Below are 22,137 nucleotides of genomic sequence, written 5' to 3' on the forward strand. Positions count from 1 at the left end.
AAGAATTTTTAAGACATTATCATACATTTTAAATTCATTATAAATCCTGAAAATACATTTTCTATCGCTTCGTGTCAAGCTAATTACTCATTCTTATAAACATGTTAGGGGTTTGACGATCAAAATTCAGGTTATTACGATCGATCGTTTAAAAGATGTGAGCCTGTAAGGTGTGAAAATTAAAAAAAAACTACGTATGTGCCAGCAATGCCGTGAAGTTTGTTTGTGTGATGTATTATTCCATACAGAATTCTATCTTGTGTATTTCATGAATTAATAAAAATATAATAGAGCATAACAAAATTAGTTAATTTAAAATTAATAAAAAAATTAGTTAGGAAGATTGGGTTAATTTAACTGTTCTTCAGTTTATATTAGACGTACCCTTTATTTTACATTCAACACATTGGAGGATTCAGTCACACACAAGCTCCCCCTTAATTAATTGGAATAATCGCGATTTTTTGTATTTATCTTAATAGAATATAATGATCTTTTTTGCGTGGTCAATCCTCCTCCAAATCTGTTTCTGTTACCGTTCAGTAAATACAACAAACCATTGTCTTAATGCCCAACAGATGTATTAGGTGCTTGCATGTACTACGATTATCATTTTTCACTTAAAAAAGGCATTTATTGAGAAAAATTGGCGTAATGTATTATATTAATTAAAATAGTTTACATAATTTTTTACATTTTTTGAATCTTTTTGGCAACTTGCTGATACCATGTGAAAAAAAAACTATGTTGTGCGGCAGGCCTTCCCATTCGAGCTCTAATAGAATATCACAACTCACACAACAACACAAAACTATTGCAAACTGTACCCGATCACTGTTAAAAAAGAGCAATTGCAATAGCAAGTCATATTGCTTGTCCTTTTTCAGCAATTTAATTGAATCAGTTGACGTCATATTATTTTGGATCGATTTTATTTCTATTTAGTAGTGAATCACAAATGGAGACTAGATCCATAAAATTTTTCAGTGTTAATTTTCATTGAACACAATTATCAAACTTCTTTTGTTATTTAATCTTAAGTGAATGTTTCAAAACTCTCTCATGGTTGATGTTTACTTCCATCGTGGTCAAGATGAGAATTATGATAACTTTCTGACACGTACGCATTTATCAAACGTAAGTATTCATCATCATAAATATCAAATAATTATCAAAAGAGTTTAATATGCTGAAAATTATCTTGCGGTATCTATTTCCAAAGCGAAAATACTTTTCACTGAGGTACTTTGTTATATAGAATGTGATATGTTTCGTGATTTTTTAGGTATTAGGAAAAACAGAAATTGCTTTTACCCTAACCAATATTAACTATTATGTTAGTAATTATTGCTGATTACGGATATTTTTTTTATTATTTAATTAATACATTATTACTAGTCGTTTCCGTCTAACCTACAATTTGTCTTAATAAAAATTTAAATCCAGGTATATGACTAGGCTAGTATAGGACCTATCGGCCTTATCTCAGTCTCTGGTGAAATAATGTTTATACATGTCACTGCTGTATTTTTTATATATGCACCTCACTACACAACACTACACAAGATCAGATGGTTTGATTCTTTTGAGTCTGTGTCCTGTTCTGGTGATATCAAAAAGCTGCAATATTTCAATATTCTCATGAGAATGAAGTCTTTCCTCATGCCCCCTTGCAATTCTCTTGATTTCTTGACTGACTGTGGGTATGTGAAGGCCTCAATGTAGGTAATCAGTCCTATAGTATTTGGGTGCGCCCACAATGCCTCTCAGGACTTTGTTCTGAAAAATTTGTATTTTATTTATGTTACTATTTGCAGAACATTCCCATAATTGAACTTCGTATGTCCATATAGGTTTCAGTTTTTGGTTATATAATAGTAACTTATTATGTACTGATAATTGTGATATTCTTCCAATTAGCCAGTACATTTTCATATATTTCAATTCCAGGTCTTTTCTTTTCTTCTGTATATGTTTCTTCCAGCGAAGTTTTGCATCAATATTCATTCCGAGATATTTAGCGTTGTTGGTATATGGAATGATAGTATTATTTAATGTTATTGGTGCTTGTACGGTCTGTTTATAGGTGAACTGCACATGTACAGATTTACTTTCATTAATTCTTATTTTCCAAGCTTGTGTCCTATTATTTATATTATCACTTGCCTGTTGTAATTTTCGTTAGGCTTCTTCACTATTGTTTCCGACAGCTATAATCGCAGTATCATCAGCAAATGTAGTATGAAGTGTAGAGTAGATAAAGCATTGGTTCCAGTACATTTAGTTGTGGTGGTACACCTGCTTTAGCTTCTTTTATTGCAGAGATTACGGATATGATTCATCAATTTATATATCATCAGAATATATAAAACTTATACAATAAGAACTGCAAGGTATTTTGTATAGGTTTCCCTTTTTTCCTATTTTTGTTTCTATAATTATAGGAAATACAAAGATATTAACGCATTATATAGTAACATATATAGATACCATTAAGGCATATTTGACGGGCCTTATTTCCACTATTTATTTTAACTTAACGAAGCTATTACTATTTGGTTTATATACTATAGCCTCTACTAATATTACAAGCTAACATTGACAAACACAATTAACACAATCCTTTCTGAGATGCATTTAATCCTAAAGATGTTATGAGTAGGATAAAATTGCAAAATTTTTTGTTTATTCCACAGAACTGTAATGGTAACTATAGTAGTTAAAGCTGACTAATATCTCCATAATATATTCAGATAATGCTATTTGTTCTGCTTGGTTATCGCATTAATATTTATGTTTGAAATAGATTATGAATGAAAAATACATTTGCTGACTAGAGCAACTTTGACTAGGACATATTAATTATTATATGTTAAAGTTTTATCAATGCAATCAATTATGCTTGTGAGGCATAGATGCGAATTTATTTATTGTTTGATAAAACAAAAGAAACTATAGTGTTGATTGCATATGTGGTAATACTGAATAGAATATCATTTTATCTAACAATACAATGATCTTTAGAGGCAGGCGCATATTACAATACCATTGCGATAAAAGAATAATTACACTTTTGAAATACAACATATACTATACATTTTTATTATATATACGAGAAGAAGTCCAGACTTATTGGATATACGCCAGTCTTGTAGATTTACATAAACACACCGCCTTGTTTTCTTCTTCCACCTTCCCCCTCTCTCCAAGGGAAATGTTCACGTATGTCGTTGTGCCGTGTGGACATCCTATAGTTGTAGTAAAATTAGTTGTGTATTGTCTGTATCTTAATACACACTTTGTCTTTTATAATATTTTTATGAATTATTACTTAATTATTTTATGAATTTTCAAATAGTACTGTTATTATCCAAACGTCCAAGGTATATGCTTCCATACTATACATACTTACTTATGGAATGGTTTTTCAATTTTTGTTTATTTGAAATTTTAATTGTCTATTGCTGAACAACTGAGCTACTATAATCCGCCTTTGGGAGCTTTATACCCTGAATTACAAGCTTCTGTCCCAATTTCAGTAGAATATGTTAGTTCGTAAAGATTTCAAGGTTGTTTCTTAATTGTTGGATTGTAGCTAAGGGACTGACTTCTTCTTCTCTAAATTGCTCCTTTCCTTATTAAGAAAAGTCTGACAAAAAAGACAACTGTTTCTTCTCTTTGAAATCAGAGCCATGTCAGTCGCCTGCCATAGCATACATACATAGTCTTTGAGAAAGTTATTTAATATATCCAAAAACTTCTTTGATTGGTTTTAATATCATTAATCCCATTAAACGATCGTTTCAGTTAGTTTCGATTTGATAGAGTTGAATAGAGCGGTTGTGGAAGAGTTTTTGGTATAAAAAAAATTAAGAAAAAATAAATTATGTTATAGGTTGTTAAAAATAAGTTGAGGCCATGAGTGATTATAAAAAATGTTCTTGTGTGAAATAATGATATATTGGTGATACAATATAGCATATAATATACCCTTAAAAAATTAGTGTACTTTTAATATATTTTTTATCATTGTTTATAATTGATTAAGCGATAATGGTATAAGCGAGCTGGCTGTAAAAATATAAAAAGTGTAACATATTTTAGTGTATTTGTACATGATTTTCGGTAGAGAGGACCTTGATATTGGGTAATTTCATTCTAATAATATATTAAGAAAAACATGTAAAAACAGAATATTTCTTAAACATAATTTTTTAAATAAAATTTTATAAAGTTAAGCTTTCTATACTTGTTTTATATTAATATTTATTCTATCCAATCTGATATATACAAATGGCGACTTAAATTTATTATATATTTTATCTGTGCATTATCTAGACGTAGTGTATTGAGTCTCAACGCACCCCTTTTTTAATGTCTCTAAATGAATGGCAGGATTTATTTTTTAATATTTAAACCGAAAAAAATCTAGGAAACTAATCTTAAAATAGCAAAAATATTTTTTTTTACCGAGCATAAAAGTCTCTTATTTGTTTACACAAAGTGAATCAAACTACCAACATTTATTATTAGGAAGATAAGATATATTAGACCTATAAATAATAAAAAGCAGTACTTTTATCTGTAGATAAAAAATACACAGTGATACGCGTTATGTAAATATTTCTTAAAGTTGTATTAAAATAGAGCGAAAATTTTGGGGTAATTTAATTTATTATTGTTAAAGAGATTGGACTAATCCGAATTATTAAGAGAATCTACGATTTTATAGAACAGCAGCAACAATGATTCTAGGTCATAAAATCTCAATGTTTACATATCGCACTTATAATATGCACCGTATTTACAATCAATACATAGAACTTATTAACAGAATTTTAAAAAAATGTAAGTAAACTCACGCTTTTCCTTGTGGATTATCCTTGACACCACCCTGTATGATATAGCGCAGCAACAAAATCGCTAGTGTAAAAATTCATCGGAAACTATTTATCAAAATTTTTATATTTGCGAACTCGACTGGATCTGCTGATAAAAAAAATGACAATATTTAATATGAAACGAGATAAAAGTCGTAAATGCAACACTTATGAACGCATGAGCGTCGTGTAACGGAAATGTATGGGTAAGGTAGACTTATTGAAAAGGTGCAAGGGTTGCCTGCAACTTTCGGATTGCAACCAGAAATCTCAATAGTTAATATTTAATTTTTTATTCTTGTCTTAGGGATGAATCTGGATGGTTTGAATAAAATTAATTAGCCTATTTGTTATAATTTATACTCTTCTGCGTCATTTGTATATTTTAAACTCTCCTTTTTACCAACTACGATTTATCTCGACTGCAAATACAGTTGGACTAACTTTGGAGATCATTCCAGAAAACATCCGGTCTTACTCAGCCTGGTTACTGGCGTGACTGGGATAATTTTCCTTGTCAGATTTTGCACTCTTGACTAAAGACAATCACAAATGTTAACAAAACACAAACATAAACTTACGACCCGCGAGTTTCGCAACAGCAGAAGGACCGTCGCCTTTACTACTGCGCCAACCAAACCAGCTCATGTCAATTTTGAGTACAACAGATTAGTGACTATGGTAGATTATGATATTAGGTATTTAATTATTTTAGATTTTATGAAATAAGTTATTCATATATTTATTTATTGAAGAATACTAGTTACAGCACAAACAATAATCAAATAAAAAGTATAATTTATATATCTACATATGTGTAAAATATTAATTATAATTAATATTTTTTAAAGATTTAGCGTCCCTCACACAATCTATGGTTTATGAGGATATGATCTATTGCATAATATATTAGGCCTTAAACCTATAGATTGGTGAGAGAGCCATTTCCAGATAATGGTAGAGGACATTTTATCCGCTCTGTTTACTCACGTGACTAGCTTTTGTTGAATTTTACGCATTTTTTTCGTAATATAATTAATAAAAAAAAATTGGAATGGTTTGTTTATCCATATTCTCTTTAAATTTAATTGTTTCTCATGCATGATTGCCAAATCACTTGCAAATTCTAAACAATTTGCTACATTGCTTCAATATTCAAAAATATATTAAATCATAAAAATGACATTTTAATGTTGATATAGAGTAATTAATACATGGTAAACAGCAATAGATTTTACGTTTACAATAAGAACAAAACACATATTATATCTAAGGTTCATTAATTTAAAAAATGTAAATGAATGTTTCTAATTTGTTTGAAGATTTAACGTCAAGTTATTTTCCCTATCGCCGGTAACATTCATCTATGCATAATAAATGATCTAGTAAATTTTCGAACACACCTTATAAAATCTCTTGGAAAATGCCGCTATTTCTTGGGTAATGTTTGGTTTTAACACTAGTGTTTGTAGATCACAGTTTTTTTCTTAAATTAAATAATATCTCATTGATATTATTATAGGTTACAACATAAGCGATAGAATCTAAATAAGTACAAAAACAAAAAGTAACTCATGGCGAGAAACATAGGAGAATGATCAGAGTTCAGATCCAAATCTCCTCCACGTTTATTTAATTTTGTTACATTTCGTTCTTCGAAGAAATCAATTAAAGTCGGCATTTCATTGAACTTCTTTTTGCAGTTATCTGGATTCCCATTGGACGAATACTAAAATCTTCTCCAATCAAAAATCTGTAGTCTTTATAATTCTCGTAATAGGAGCAGGAATTCTAAATATTGTTTCTTCTTGGTAGCCTTTCTAGGCGGACACAATAGTTTGCGGATGTCATGTTTTGGTTTTGATTTTTACATAAGTAGTTTTTTCTTTTATATCCCATCTTTTCATAATGATTAACCTCATGAAAATTAACCTTAAGACTTGCTGGTGTAGAAGAGTAATTTTATAATTTGAAATACCACAGTAGATTACCGTTGAGGAAGGTTTAGAGCTGTGGACTTAAAGTTCTTATCTGGTCGAATACAACGCTTCCAAAAGTAAACTCTATTAATCTACATCCCATATATATATATATATATATATATATATATATATATATTTATATATTTATATATAAGAAAAAAATTTTTCTCGTATCTAGAACATTGATTCCATTCAACTGCTCGAATCATTATGCTAATGATAAAAATTGAAAGAAAAATAGAAATCTAAAAATAGTCAAGATTGTATCGTGTATAAAAATAAAATTGCTGTTTATTATATATCAAGATATATATGTAGAAAAGCGCGTAGTTATTGGTTATAGATAGGCCAATTTGTAAATAAAACAATGATATGGGAGAATTGAAAATAGAATATGGTTGGTATATATTTTAAAAATAATTGTTAATTATTTAGAGTGATAAAATGTTAGAAATTATCTTGTCAGGAAATTATTATTACGCAATCAATTCAGCATGAAAATGTATTTTCATAGGATATGTTGATTATTATATCAACTCTTGCAGACGAAACAGTCAATTGTTACATCTACCTTATTCACCAGATATTCCGTCTTATATCTCGCTCTAACCATTTCATTCGAACCATTTTCATCGATCATCGACTTCTTTGTAATAGCAGCCCTGCAAATGTATTTCGACACTCTTTCAGATTAACCTTAGAGGCGAAAGAAATATATTGTATCAGATAATAAGAGATATATTCTTGCAATATTTTAAAGCATCCTTTTTATTAACTAAGTCTTTTTTAAATTTGGCTTAACATGGACTCCGAACCACGTTCTCGGCATTAAATCTACCGATTGGCGAGTGATCGACTTAGACACCATTCCAGAAGACATTTGGTCGTACCCAGCCTGACTACTGGCATGACTGTTTATGCTTGATTGAAATGTACACTGTTGTACAGCATTTACAAATACATTTACACAGGTAGATATATGAATTAATAATGGATTTGCGGAGACATTTACAACTATAATCACAAACATAAAGTCCTAGCAGGGTTTGAACCCGTGATTATCACAGCAGTACACAACGCGAATTGACAAGCAAAACTAATTAACTGTATGACCTACAGCTACCTTTATGATTCATATTTCACCGTTCGGCTAATAGTTTCCAAAATATCGGCATTGTTCAACGTTTGTAAAATTATTATAAATGTTTATTAAAAAAATATATATTTGTAATTAAATATTTACTGAATTCTAACATATTTTCAGAATGTATTTTTCTCATGTGGTTTTATAAAAGGGAATATTATTTAACTGTTATAGTAACAACGTAAATAGACTATTTTATCTGATATCAACGTTTACTGTCATTGAAATAAATGAGACCATTACAAAATATTAAATAAACAGATAAATAACAAAGTTTTGTTTCAACTATAGAGATATAGTGGGATTAGATTCCCTTCTAAATAATATGGTGTGATCCATATTTTTATCATTAATAAAAAGTTCAAATGCTTTATAATTTTTAATTGATTCCTACCGTTTTACGAAAATAGCGATTTTGTTTTGCAAAACAAGGAGCGACTCAGGAAAACCGATAGGTTTAGTGCTGAAGTGTTGAAGCAATTGATTGAAGAAGATTCCATGCATAATATTTTAATAATTGTCCAAATTATTGAAATTGGGCTCATTAATAGTGGATAGATTCTCAAAAAATCTTGGTATTGATAAAGAAGAACGTAAATTGAGTTTTTTAGGAATTGAAATTCAATGATACTCAATGATGACCGGTCACTTCAATGACAATAGAAAATACAATAATTTTGTATATCATTTTGCTGATATATTAGATCAGAATTGGTCTCTTACATACGTTAATATTAGCGCAGATTCCAAAGACCAATTCTACACACTGAATCAACACCAGTTACAAATTCAATTGGTGATGCCAACATTAAAATGATGGTGTTGATCTACTTTGAAGTTTAGCACTTAAAATGTTGCGGTGTTAAAACCATATGAGACTATAACGAGAGTTCGTTTCCAGTGACTGTTGATGCTCTTAATCTGCATATTGAAGAAATATTTATTGAAATACGATATATAATATGAGAATGCTAGTCTGTTTGAGTCAAAATCTTCAATATTATTATGTGGAACGCAAATTATCAATCCATATTGTGTATTTTCATTAATTTTAAAAACAGATTTTTACCTTACCTTTTTAGTGTTATACTTTTTTACTGATATATTTCTACAAATATAATAATATAACATTATTAATAAACTATACAAAATTAGGAAATTACTAAGGGCTAAGAAATTACTCCTATAGTAATAGTTGATAGTATATGACATTCATATAAATATTATATACGTTGAAACAACTAAATTAGCATGCGTCTATGACCAACACTATTAACAGTAATTTTGGGACTGAAACAAGATTGAAATATTGTAACATACAAAGCCATCAAATCGAATAGAAATCTTATACTGTAAAAATAATGTGGCTTCATTCATTACCAATGCTTGTCATTATATAACTAATGAAGCACGATATTCTGGAAATCTAAAGGATCCACGAAATTATTCATCATAAATCATGAAAGAAGATCACCAAATCACACCATCATGGAAGAAATATAACTACTGAACAATATTTAGGAATTCAAAAGATTGTTGCGAAACAAACTACACTAACTTGTACAAAGGTGTACAAGTGTTACTATTAAATTTAGCTTACTCCAATTCAATTTTAATCGAATAAACACATAGTGATGTATTTAACTCGTATTCATGTTACTTGTGAAGTAGAAATGGCAAGAAATTAATATAAATGAATGAAATTACTAAAATAAGTTAAAAATATAATTTTATAAAATAAATTATATTAGGCGTATCTATCTATCTAAAATATATTATATTGAGAAAAGTTAAATAAGCCCTAGATGACTTCTTCAGGATAAGTCCTTGACGCTGTTCACATGATTGCGTTGCTAAAGTTGAACCACTATTAGAATATTAGTGACTATTTTTCAAACAACTGAAAACAACTCAATTTTGTTTCAAGTTTAGTTCATTATACTCATTAATAGGACGAATGTTTAAATAACGGGGAGTCTATTGCTCTTGCATAGATTTAAAAAAATAATATGACCAAAAGCGAGTATTAAGTTAAAACATATTTTAAACATTATAAATATTTTATTAAAACCTATTATTTTCATTAATTTATGATGGTGAGTGTTTAAGTAATCTTAAAATCTTAAGTCTTCAATAATAGTTAGTAAGTGCGCTTAAAAATGTAGGATATCCTAGCGAGGACGTCCTCAAAACTTATAACAAAAAATTAAAAGTATAACACTTATTCAGCATTTTGATTTTATTTTTTATAACAAAATAGTAATATTTATTTTATTTTTTAAATTCCAAAATAAAACATTCATATAATTGTTAGAGTAATACAACAATTAAATTATATTTTGTCATGTAATACCATTTAACATATTATTTTATGAAATTATAAGAAACATAACATTACTTAACCAGGTAAATTCTTATCGATAATGAGAAATGGATCTTGTACGACTATCCTAAGGGCGAATATTCATGAGAGTATCTCGGTCAGTCGTCAACAACAGTTGCAAGATCCAATATACACGGGTAAAGGGTGCTGTTGTGTATCTGGTGGGATGCAAAAGGAATTATTTATTACGAACGCTTTCAGCAAGGTGGAATGGTTCATACTTAACGCCATATTCATCAAATAAATTATGTGGTTAGCAAAATCACTACTTTATATGAAATAAATTATATGTACCTGGATATATTCAAAACGAAATATGAATGCTTGTATACAATAAACTGGTACACTGCTGATATATGAATGATAAATAAATTGGTCTGTTTCGAAAATTTAGAAGCATCCAGTCAGTAGCGTTTGTATCATTTTGGTGTATGTTTTTAATTGTTTTTAACATAGTTTAAATTCTAACTGCAATATTATATTTTCACTACAATTTTATTTTGATTTTCAGCTTATAAAATATAAAAGCTTCTTATGTATCAAATGATTTAGTTAGGTTTTTAATTGAATAATAAATAAAAACAATAAACATAATAAAAGTTGCGATTAATATAGACTAATCATTTTAAAGTTATAATAATTCGTTTGATGTACTAGAAAATATATTTAATTTAATATTTTCTAATTAATTTGATTTCCAACCAATGAAACCAAATAAACTTCATGATATCTGTGTTCTGATTGTTACTCAGCGATTTTTTATAAAAATAATTTGCGTTTACATAACGAAATGAGGAAAATATTATTTTTAAATGTATTACTCATGATATTTTTATATAGTTTTGCTGTAGTATTGTTTTAGTTTTGTAATAAATTACATCAAACATAGTCTAATTGTCGATGTCATAACACATTTAGGTGAATTTAATCTGATAATGTTATAATAGTTAAGAAAGTATATATTTACATTTTTAGTAAATACTTATTTTATTATGGTATCATTTATATTAATGGTTATAAACGCGTTTATCTGATGATAGTATATTTACGTTGTAACTATAAGAGTTATATTCATGGGAAAAAAACATAGTCTAAAAATACATTAGTATTAAGTAAATATTTTTTAAAATATTTCAGTATCATATCAGCCTTTTAAAATCAACATATTGTACAAGAATAGTGGCAGGAGGTTGTATATATATTGGATTAAAATTAAACAATAGAAAAAAATTATGTTTATTCAATTTTTCAACATTGATATTTTAAAATATGATTGACCTACCGATGTTAATTATTGTCTCATTAATGATATGACAGGAGAATATTTTTCTTTTTGTTTCATTAAGTTTTTATTAATAATATAAATTAAATGATTGAGAACAAGAAGTAAGGTCTAAACAATGTGCAATGAAAAATGTGGTCGCTGTAGCAAAATCATATCTACATCTCCAGGTTTGGCTGCTGCTAAACAACATTTAAAAACTACGTTTTATTTATAATGCGATCATTTAATTTTTCTCAACATTTTATAGTTTATCCCCAAAATTGTTTTAGTTCAATAATAAATAAATATCAACTGTAGTATGTTAACGAATTATATTGGGTTACTATGTAAAGATAATATGGTATCGACGTTATATAATTCGCTTTTGAGTTAATTTTTAATAAAATAAAAATTTAATGCCCGAAAATATTAATTTTAGTTAATTTTTTTATATGTGAGACCTATATAAAATTACTGTTTTTCATAATTAGAAAAACCTTTAACACCAGAACAAATTATTATTTAAAAAATATGTTGTTATTGTTCATTACAATATTTTAATTTAAACTACATTTTTAACACATATAACACACACAACAGAAATAAAAGGTCTTGTTGTGTTTTATTCGTTTTTAAAACATATCGCAGTGTAATTAAAATTCCTATAATTGTTTATACAAATGTTAATATTCAGTTAATCTTTATACCTACAATATTTTAAAATTTTTAGTTTGGAATGTTTTTAAGAGCATGACATAAAAATAGCTTATCTACAATATTTGGTACGTATATATAATATTCTATAAATGTTAAAATTGTTATGTAAATATTTTGGTCAAGAAAGTGAAAATAATGATTTTATCTAATAACATTATGTAATGCTATGAGGCAAAAATGTCTTCAATTTCTAAATTTATTTAGGATATGTACGGGATAATTAATGAACTTTAGTCAGTATTCTTATGAGCTAGTGTTTGATTTTAATTTAAACGAAGACATGGTTTTGAATATATTTATGATAAGTGATTCTTTATTAAGTTCGAATATGAATATGATGATTTGTTGAATGGCGATTTGGTATGCTAAGCTCGAATAGTTAAATCATTAATATAAATATATAATATAATAACAAATATAATAATATGACAGAAAAAAGAAAATAAACATTCTTGTATTATACAAATTACATATATGTTATATATAACAATAATATATAAATATTAAATAGGATAAAATATTTTAATTTATAGTTTAATGAATTTTATAATACAATTCTTACAGTTCCTAATAATATTATTCTTATGGTTACCGATCAATAGGGTAAAGTTTTTGATTATACTATAATATGTTAAAATTAGTAATATATGTTTTGCCGTTTTCCTATAGAGGTTTTTTACGCTTTTTAAACAAACAGGAGAAAGGAAATTATTTATTTATTTAAGCAGTTCCAGTTTTTCGTTAAAATTATTATTTTGTTTTATTATTTGCTACTTAGAAATGATATTGAAAATGATAAACATTCAAAAATATTTTTTTAATACATACATAAGTCGAGATATTTTGGTAATAAGAAAAATTAATTAAAAAAACTGTTAAATATGTCTTATAAACTACTAATAAAGAAATTTTATTTTTAACAATTAACGAAAAAAAAAAAAATAAAAACTTACACAAAATCCCACGAAACGAATGTAAATAGGATAAAATAAAGAGTCGGAAAATCGAAAATTGAATCGCGCGCTTTCTCAATTGCCTAAACGCTTCCAGTCACCATCTCCCAAAAGCACTTCCATTCACCCAGAGCACGGCACTTACAGCGTCTAACCGCTCGTAGAGTCTAGTAATACTCTAACAATCTCATCATTTTGGTACTCCGAAACCCCTAAGTTGTAGGACCACTTTTTATTTGGCAGATCGCAAATTCGTAGGTACCTGACGGGCGTACACCTTGGAGGGGGAAGGGGGAACCGCTAGCCCCCTCTTAGGCCACGGTACAGTTAGCGAAAATCGAGATTTGCAACATGCAACTTTTCAGCCATCCCAAAATTTAAGTGTTCTCGCCGAGATGGACCCTCCACTAATACAGGTCCGCATCGAGCGCATTTATATTGCTATTATCTTAGTATATTACATATATAAGTATCAATGGTTCAATGTTATATATAGTTCCATTTCCTGGCAAAAAAACTGAACCTGAAGCATTACAAAAATTTTATTTTAATTTTAAATTATTCTAGAATACATAATGTTTATTGTATTTTAGAGTTGTTTTTGCATTAAGCAAGGTTTATCCTGTCTTGGCTCCTTGTTTGAGCCCCGAACCAAATTCAGAGGTTATCCCGGAAAACATCCAATCATACACAGCCTGGTTAGTGGCATGGTTGGGATATTTTATTTTTATTTTACAAGAGTGTATGTTTATAGGCCACAATTACAAAAAATCATGGTAATCGAGTGACCATCTCAAAAGCCTTTAGTATTCACATAATTTGATTACATATTTTTACTATAAATAAATATAATATCTATGCTTAAAATATTATTTATGAAAGCGTAATAAGTATACTAAAATTTTTGTAATATATAACGTAAAATTAAAAAGCTAAATATTCAATTCATTTCTGATTTTTTTGTTAAAAAACTTATATTGCTCGATTATTGGATTATATTGACTCTTGTTCTAGAAAACAAGGGGTTAATTATATTAGCAATGGTTATTAATTTTATTATAGCTTCATTGCGAACTCTGATTTAAAAAAACTGATTTAAGTAGGTTAGATTCGATTAGTTGATTTAATTAAATTAATTGATGTAGGTTTTGTGTATTAATTAATATTATTGGATGCTTGTATTCAAAATATCATTTTTTTATTTTAAAATGAACTTTATGGAAAAAATTGGTATAACATATATCTATAAAAATATTTTTCATAATTTTCTACAATTTTTTCCTACTTTTCTGGCAACATGGCGATATCGTGTCGAAAGAACGATATTGGTTTGGCAGCAACCGCTTTTCACACTTCTTCAGTATTTCGAATCAATGTACCAGCTAGACCCCTTGTAGACATCTGCAATGCTAGTTGCATTTCATTTTAAAATTTATTTAATTTAACATATTACATTTTTTCCATTTCAAGCACAGCAAGACTTTATGGTCATGAATATTCCGCTCCTCTGTCGATGGAGGAGACGACTTCCTGGGCTTATTCATGATTTGTGATTGTCGTAGTAGATCCATTTTTCATAGCCGGCCATAACGCACCACAAAACTGCTTGTCAAGTTCTGAAACTGCGGTGTTTAAACGTTTCGAAATGGCATTTCTAGTCAAGTCATGTAAACTTTTGGAAACAGTTGGTTCATCAACTAGTAAGTTGTCTGAAAATCCTTTGAAAATTTGGGCTGACTTTTCATTTAGTAAGTCTTTCAATTCATTGATTTTTCTTTTTTTTTAATCCTCCAGGATGTTTTTTTTACATAAATCCCACTTTAGATCTTTGAAACCGACAAAGCCGACAAAAACAATTAGAATATTGTGAAGCAGCATCACCATAAGTTTCAAAAGGTGTTTGGCGATGGGCTTGGGCAAAAAAATTATTGAAGTAAAACAACAAAAATTATGAATGAAATTTTGAAAGAGTTATGAATTTAGAAAATTCAATTTTAACTCTCATGATTAGTGTCTGTATACGCCGAATAACAATAACGTTCAATGAAAAACTATTATTTTATGTATATAAATATCAAAAGCCTTTGAACATTGATTTTAACATTGATGTTAAATTGTTTAACACTTATTTACATTGGTATTTCACATTTTTACCAAAGATTTTGGTGATCAGAATACTTGCAAGTACCTAATAAAGTAGGGCGATTGTGTAGAAAATATTAATAAACCTGCACATCTAAAATAATATCTTTTAATAATCAGACGATTAAAAATTAATATCTATATTTCTTAATAAATATCTTCTGTTTTTTTTTGTAATTTATTCAGCGTTTAAAAAATAGTGTAGAAAAATGTGTACATGGAATAACATATATTTTTTAATCTGTTGAATTAATGTCGCGAAATAACATCAATTCTGTATACGTCTGTCGTGATTGATGGGTTTGATTTTTGAGAGACTATTTTACTCTAATATAAATTATTTACAGTTATATGCAGCTGGATTTCTATTCCTTAATACACAGGATGGTGTCATTTTCTCTATAAATAATCTTCTATGTACATTTTTAGAAGCATTATAAAATACATTTTTGTGTTAAGCATGATATGTATTAGGCTTGCCATTTTATTTTTTAAATGTTTAATACTTATCAATAGTTTAGCTAAGGTTTTGGATTTCAGGAAATTCGCTCATAATGGAACAAAACTGTGTTCGAATAGGACATGATGAGATATTTAAATAATTGTGTGCCCTATTTCATTATACGTTATAATATTTTAAATTATTGTTAGGCGACAATTAAATTGATGATTAATTTGAGATATAAAGACATTTAGCAGCGATATGGTGTTCTTCTTTTGTTTACTGCATGTATGTATTATATTAGCCAAAAAAACAAGAAATAAAATTGAGGTAGATTTTGATTATGATTATTCCACATTAATACTATTGTAGCGTGGGTACAGATTATTTTGAATTGAGTATACAGATCTGACATCTAATCACTAAATGTGGCAGTTTATTTGCTCAGATTCATACTCAAAAAGCGTTAGTATAATAGAAAAGTAGAACATATTATATATTTTGATATAATAGTATAAGCTTAAACATATAAATAATATACTAAATGTATATTGGTAAAAGTTATACAAAAGCTTTATACACAAAGCAAATAGTAAAGAATATTGTACACTGAAAAGTATTGTATTAAACAATTCTCATTTGAGAAGATATTAACATAGTGAGTGATGAATAATTAATAATTGGTGGCAATATTCCAGATTGGTGAAGGAAAAACGGTATATGAATGCTATATTAACAGTAAATATTGTTTCTAATAGAAATATTTTAATATCTGTAATATGTATTGCAGTTATTTATCTGTAATATTGTATTTCCAATCATCAGTATTACGTATGCATATTGAAGTTAGTAAAACTTGGAAATAATTTCATTAATAGAAATCTCGTTTTTCAACATTTAACCAATGTTATCGAAAGCGATAATAAATATCGATGATACGGTACTGTCTATCGCAATTTCTCTATCTTTTTCTAAAAGCATTGGAGCTAATAGCACTGTCTCTGTCGCACCCCGTGCAAATTTTGATTAGCGCATTGGTCCCCTCTGAAAAGGGTTCCATGCGAAAAAGAAATCTTTCTCGTTTGGTTAGTTCGGTACGATGCCCGGGTCGCCCTTTTGGACAGAGACAAAAGCCCATTGGAGACCGAACGTGGAAAAAAGACGACAATGTGGCCGGTTGAAGATTGACGAAGTACGAAAATATTAATACGACTTTTATGCATGAGCTATTTTAAAGGTCAAGACACTCTTGTGGGGAGTACGTGTTTCGTGTGGGTTGGCAATTTTGTAAAATGTTTGTCCTGTTTGTTTTCTTTTTGATTTGAAAAATACATCAATAAGGAACATGTTCGTTCTTTCCGACATCAAGAATTGTCATTCCAAAAAAAATCTCGAAAATAGTTGCGTTGTTTACAAACAATTTCATGTGAAGATTATCTTAATGAATCACAAATCAAGTCCAAGTCAAGTTATTACGTATAAGATGTACGTCATATACACATAATTTAATTCTATATGTACATAACACATTTTTTAATTTCCATTAGTGAATTTGAGTTTTCATGTTTTTTCTATAATAATAAGTAATTTTATAATTTCCTTTACATTAATTCGGTGTATACTAGTGAATATATAAAATATAAATATATACAATATAGTTATACAAAATATATACAATACAAGTATGTGCCTGGCTATTGGCGTGACTGGGATGGCAGATTTTGCACTCTTGCTTTTAAGATTAATACATTTAGAAATATTTACAACCATGGCCCGATGGGATTCAACCTGTAACAATAGTACTCTTATTCCATAAGGTCCCTTCACGTTGACTACTGAGCTGCCAAGCCGATAAAAAAAAATTGTATTATGTTTTTACAATTTTTGTTTGATTTTTATTAGGCAATCCTAATTATTAGCATTGAAAATAGTTTGATTATATTTTATTTATAATAAATGTTATAATACAAACCTCGCAATTATTTATTTATACATTAAATTATATTATTTTTAAAATTATTTAATTAATATTTTTCGTCTAAATAAGATGGGAATTCACCAAAATCGCCTGATGTTGTGTTGGAATTATAAAAATATAGTCGCAATTAAAAATATCATAGAAAGACGCGTGAATTACATATTGTTTAATTATTTAATAGGTTAATTATAATATTAATAATTATTTATTTTTTACATTTTACTATTAAAATAAATCATATACAACATTATATTATATTTACTATTTAATCTTATATTGTTACACCTGAAAAGCGAAAAATGTAATGCAGACTCATCAGAGATTGGGTGATGTTTATGCTGCTGCCAATTGGTTAAAGTGAATGGCAGTGTTACATTTGGTTTTGTTTGGTTTGTATTCCGAAATATAGATTTTAAAGATGAGCCTCATCTTGGTCAACCGATCGTTGACACAGTTGATGAAATATTTTAAAATATCGAGGTAGACTGATATATTTTACTTTATTTACTACGATTTCGCTACGGGCTACATCTATCGGATATAAAACAATTTTGAATTATTTACATAAGACTGGATGCCAAAAGAAGGTGGACCAGTATTGAACAATAGGCAAGGCGTCGTCTTCCATCACGACAATGTTAGATAAAAAGAAAGAAAGAAATTATTTATCAAGTCTTTTATATTATTTATTCCGGCTTAAAATGGTTTTGAAAATCACTTATTTCAGCGACAGTGATAGAGTTACGATTATACCAGAAATGTTGCAAGATATTATCGGTAAAACGGTAATATATCATTGGTTAGAGTTTATAAGTGAATAAATTTACTTTGATAAACTTAAAAAAACCGAAATTAACTTTTTCACGAAATTACTTTTTTCACAACGCATAAAATTTTATCTTTAGTTTAAATTAAATCAATTTACGCATATTTCATTAGTATACTTATGGATAATTATAAAAAGACATATACAGAGGTTATTACTTTACTAGATTATCAATTTTTAAAGCAATCATACAATATAACGATATGTAGCCTAATTTTTTCATTTAAGTTGTAGATTATCCTGTACATAACATTTATCATATAATTTTCAATATATTCTATAGTTTAATAATCGTATAATTAATTATTATAGGCTATAATTAATCAATATTTATATCGTATGGTATGGACATACCCAAGTCAATTAAGAATGAAATTATTCAAACAATAAGATAAATTGTTATTAGAAAGAATAATAGAATTCGTAAAAACATAAAAGCGTTATAAATATTTTTTTAATTAAAACTGGGCTCTAGTTATTAATTAGTTGTAAATAAGTATGTAATATTAGAAACAACTTAAGAAAGAAATTGTTCAATAATTAAATTATTTAAATCATAAAACTACTATTTTATTTTAAAATAATTAATACATTACAACAAATCAATTAATTTTTACATAAGTATTTTTCGTTATTTTATGAGATGTTGGTCTGTAATTTAAATAATAATATATAACTAATGAGTAATTTAAATGTAATTTACAAATATAAAATAATTTATAAAAAACAAGTTACATTTAATTATTTCCTAATTACTAATTTCATATTAATTGAATATGTAATATTAGTATTAACAGTTTAAAACATTATTGTGTAATTAATTATTAAACAATTTTAAAAATTATTTCATTCTAATATTGGAAATGACGAAATCGAAGAATGTGCAGCCATTTTAAATAATTTATTTCATCTGCTATCGATTCAGATAAATTCTAAATTAGAATCTATAGTTTGAGACAATGCCAGTTATACTCCAAATCAGAGAAAACCACCCCGAAAGATCTAATTATTTCATTAAGCAAAAAATCCGGGGCCGCATCCCAGAAAACCAGATGTTCTATCCGCGATAATAAAACTTTCCTTTACGCAAATTTCATAAAACTCCGCCCGAATCTCCCTAATGAAAGTGAAAAACCCAAGGGCATGCCGAGCCCGCCCCTCGCGTCCTCACCGCCACAGCTACCGCCCTCACCCCGCCGTCTATCGTCGAACCCCGTCACCTGCCCCTCGCGCCGCTCGCCCTCTTCTTCTCCACGCACTTTTCCCTCATTTTCTTTGCATTTCCCGGGCCAGCTAGCGCGCGGTGCTTAGTTTTAAAACTTAAATTTCGTAGGGAAGAATGTCTTAGTTACACAAAATCAATAAAGCTAGAAAGCTTTCGAGGGAACGAACTACATTTTAAAATACTCCCCGTCTTGCCAAGAAAGAATCTTTATGAGATGGTGGGGTTGCTTTGGAAATTTTTCGGTACAGTCTGACGAACAAGATCCTTGAATTCTGATAATACGCCTATTAATTAGTTAATTAATTACTGATAAAATGTTTTGATAAAAAAAGATACAAATCAAATTTTTTATTGTTGGTTCTTTGCACGTTTACCAAATTATAACATTAACATTTTTGTTATTTAATTCGAATTAATATTATTTTTGTTATGGTTAGATGCTTCATGTTATCTACTTTTATCTACTATTATTATTATTGAACTACCTTTTTATAATTTAATCTTACTGTCTTAATTAACCTTATTATTTAGGTTCTTCTCTTTCATTTTTATGTTGATATAAATATAATGTTAATATAATTAATATTGTCTTTGCCAATTATTGATCTCAGGTTCTGACAAATCACTAACAATTTAAATTTAGGTACATCATAAATTATTTGTTCTTTTGTCGTATTAAATAGTTGTTTATTGAATTATTTGTATTAGTAATAAGCCTATTAATTAGTTAATTAATTATTGATAAAAGGTTTCGATAAAAAAAATATACATATAAACTTTTTTATTGTTGTTTACTTGCACATTTATGAAATTATAACATTACTATTTTTGTTATTTCGTTTTAATTAAGATTATTTTCATTAAGGTTGAGATGCTAAGTTACCTGCTTTTATCTAATTATTGAGTTACCTTTGTATAATTACGTCTTATTGTCTTAATTAATCTTATTATTTACGTTTTTGCCTTTTATATTTTTATTGATATAAATTTATCTTTATCAGTTATTGATATCCGATTTTGATAGACCACTAACAATTTAAATTTAGGTACATCACAAATCGATATTAGTAATACGCCTATTAATTAGTTAATTAATTGCCGATAAAAAGTTTCGATAAAAAAGGTACAAATCAACTTTTATTGTTGGTTATTTACACATTTACCGAATTATACCGTTACCATTGCTGTTATTTTATTTTAATTAAGATTATATTCATTAAGTGAGTATATAATTTACCTTTATACGTTAATTTACTTTACCATATATATTCTATTATTTATAAATTTACTATTTATAAACCTTTTCTTAATTAGATGTAATTGTCTTAATTAATTTATTATTTATGTTTTTGCCTTTCATATTTTTATTAATATAAATTTATTTTTATCAGTTATTGATATCAGATTTTAAAAGATCACTAACAATTTAAATTTAGGTACATCTTATTAATTATAATTATATTATTATTATAATTATATCTTATTAATCTTAATTAATTATACATTTATCATATTAAAGAGTTGTGTAATGAATTATTTATTTCGTTGTTGATCAAAAGATTTGATAAAAAATATACAAATTTTTTTTAGTGTTGGTTATTTTCACTTTTACCAAATTATAACACTAATATTTCTGTTATTTAATTTTAATTAATATTATTTTTATTATGGTTTGAGAAGCTTCTTGTTACCTGCCTTTATTTATTTATTGAGTTACCTATTTAATTTCATTTTATTGCCTTAAATAATAAATAATAATAATGATAATAAGATTTCGATAGATCATTAATAATTTAAATTTAAGTTACACCATTAATTATTTATCATTTGCCATATTTAGTAGTTATGTATTTGTAATATTTATTTCTTTATTTTTCTATGTTTTTAATTTATATTTGAAATAATGTATAATGTATAAATGATCCCAGTCACGCTACTAACCAGGCTGGGTAAAACAGGATGTCTTCTAAAGTTGATGATTTCTAAAGTTGGTCACTCGCCAGTCAGTAGGCTTAATGCTGAGGACCGTGTTCGTTAAACTTTAGGCCCAGTCCAGATAAACCCATAGCTGGTAAAAGGAGACTTTAATATATATATATATATATATATATATATATATATATATATATATATATATATATATATATATATATATATAAAACAGTTGAAAAAAAATACTCTTTCAAATATAATTAAAAAAT

General features: G+C 27.6%; 1 protein-coding gene across 20 annotated transcripts in view; it reads right to left on the bottom strand.

Moving 5' to 3' along the window:
• The window catches only part of br (broad-complex core protein), a 132,061-nt gene that overhangs the window by 84,660 nt on the left and 25,264 nt on the right, over positions 1 to 22,137 (bottom strand). For 17 of the 20 annotated variants that reach the window (XM_076419867.1, XM_076419900.1, XM_076419898.1 and 14 more), the window contains exon 1: positions 13,324 to 13,683. The exons of 2 other annotated variants lie outside the window; for them this stretch is intronic. The gene's annotated coding sequence lies outside the window, so the exon portion shown is untranslated. Of the gene's footprint in view, positions 1 to 4,862; positions 5,000 to 13,323; positions 13,684 to 22,137 lie in introns of those variants that run through there. One more of the 20 variants, XM_076419861.1, reaches the window with a different exon arrangement.

The sequence above is a fragment of the Rhynchophorus ferrugineus genome, unplaced genomic scaffold (genome assembly GCF_030347505.1).
Source record: "Rhynchophorus ferrugineus isolate W39M unplaced genomic scaffold, kcgeb_rfMv2 rfM1, whole genome shotgun sequence".
NCBI classification, from domain to species: domain Eukaryota; kingdom Metazoa; phylum Arthropoda; class Insecta; order Coleoptera; family Curculionidae; genus Rhynchophorus; species Rhynchophorus ferrugineus.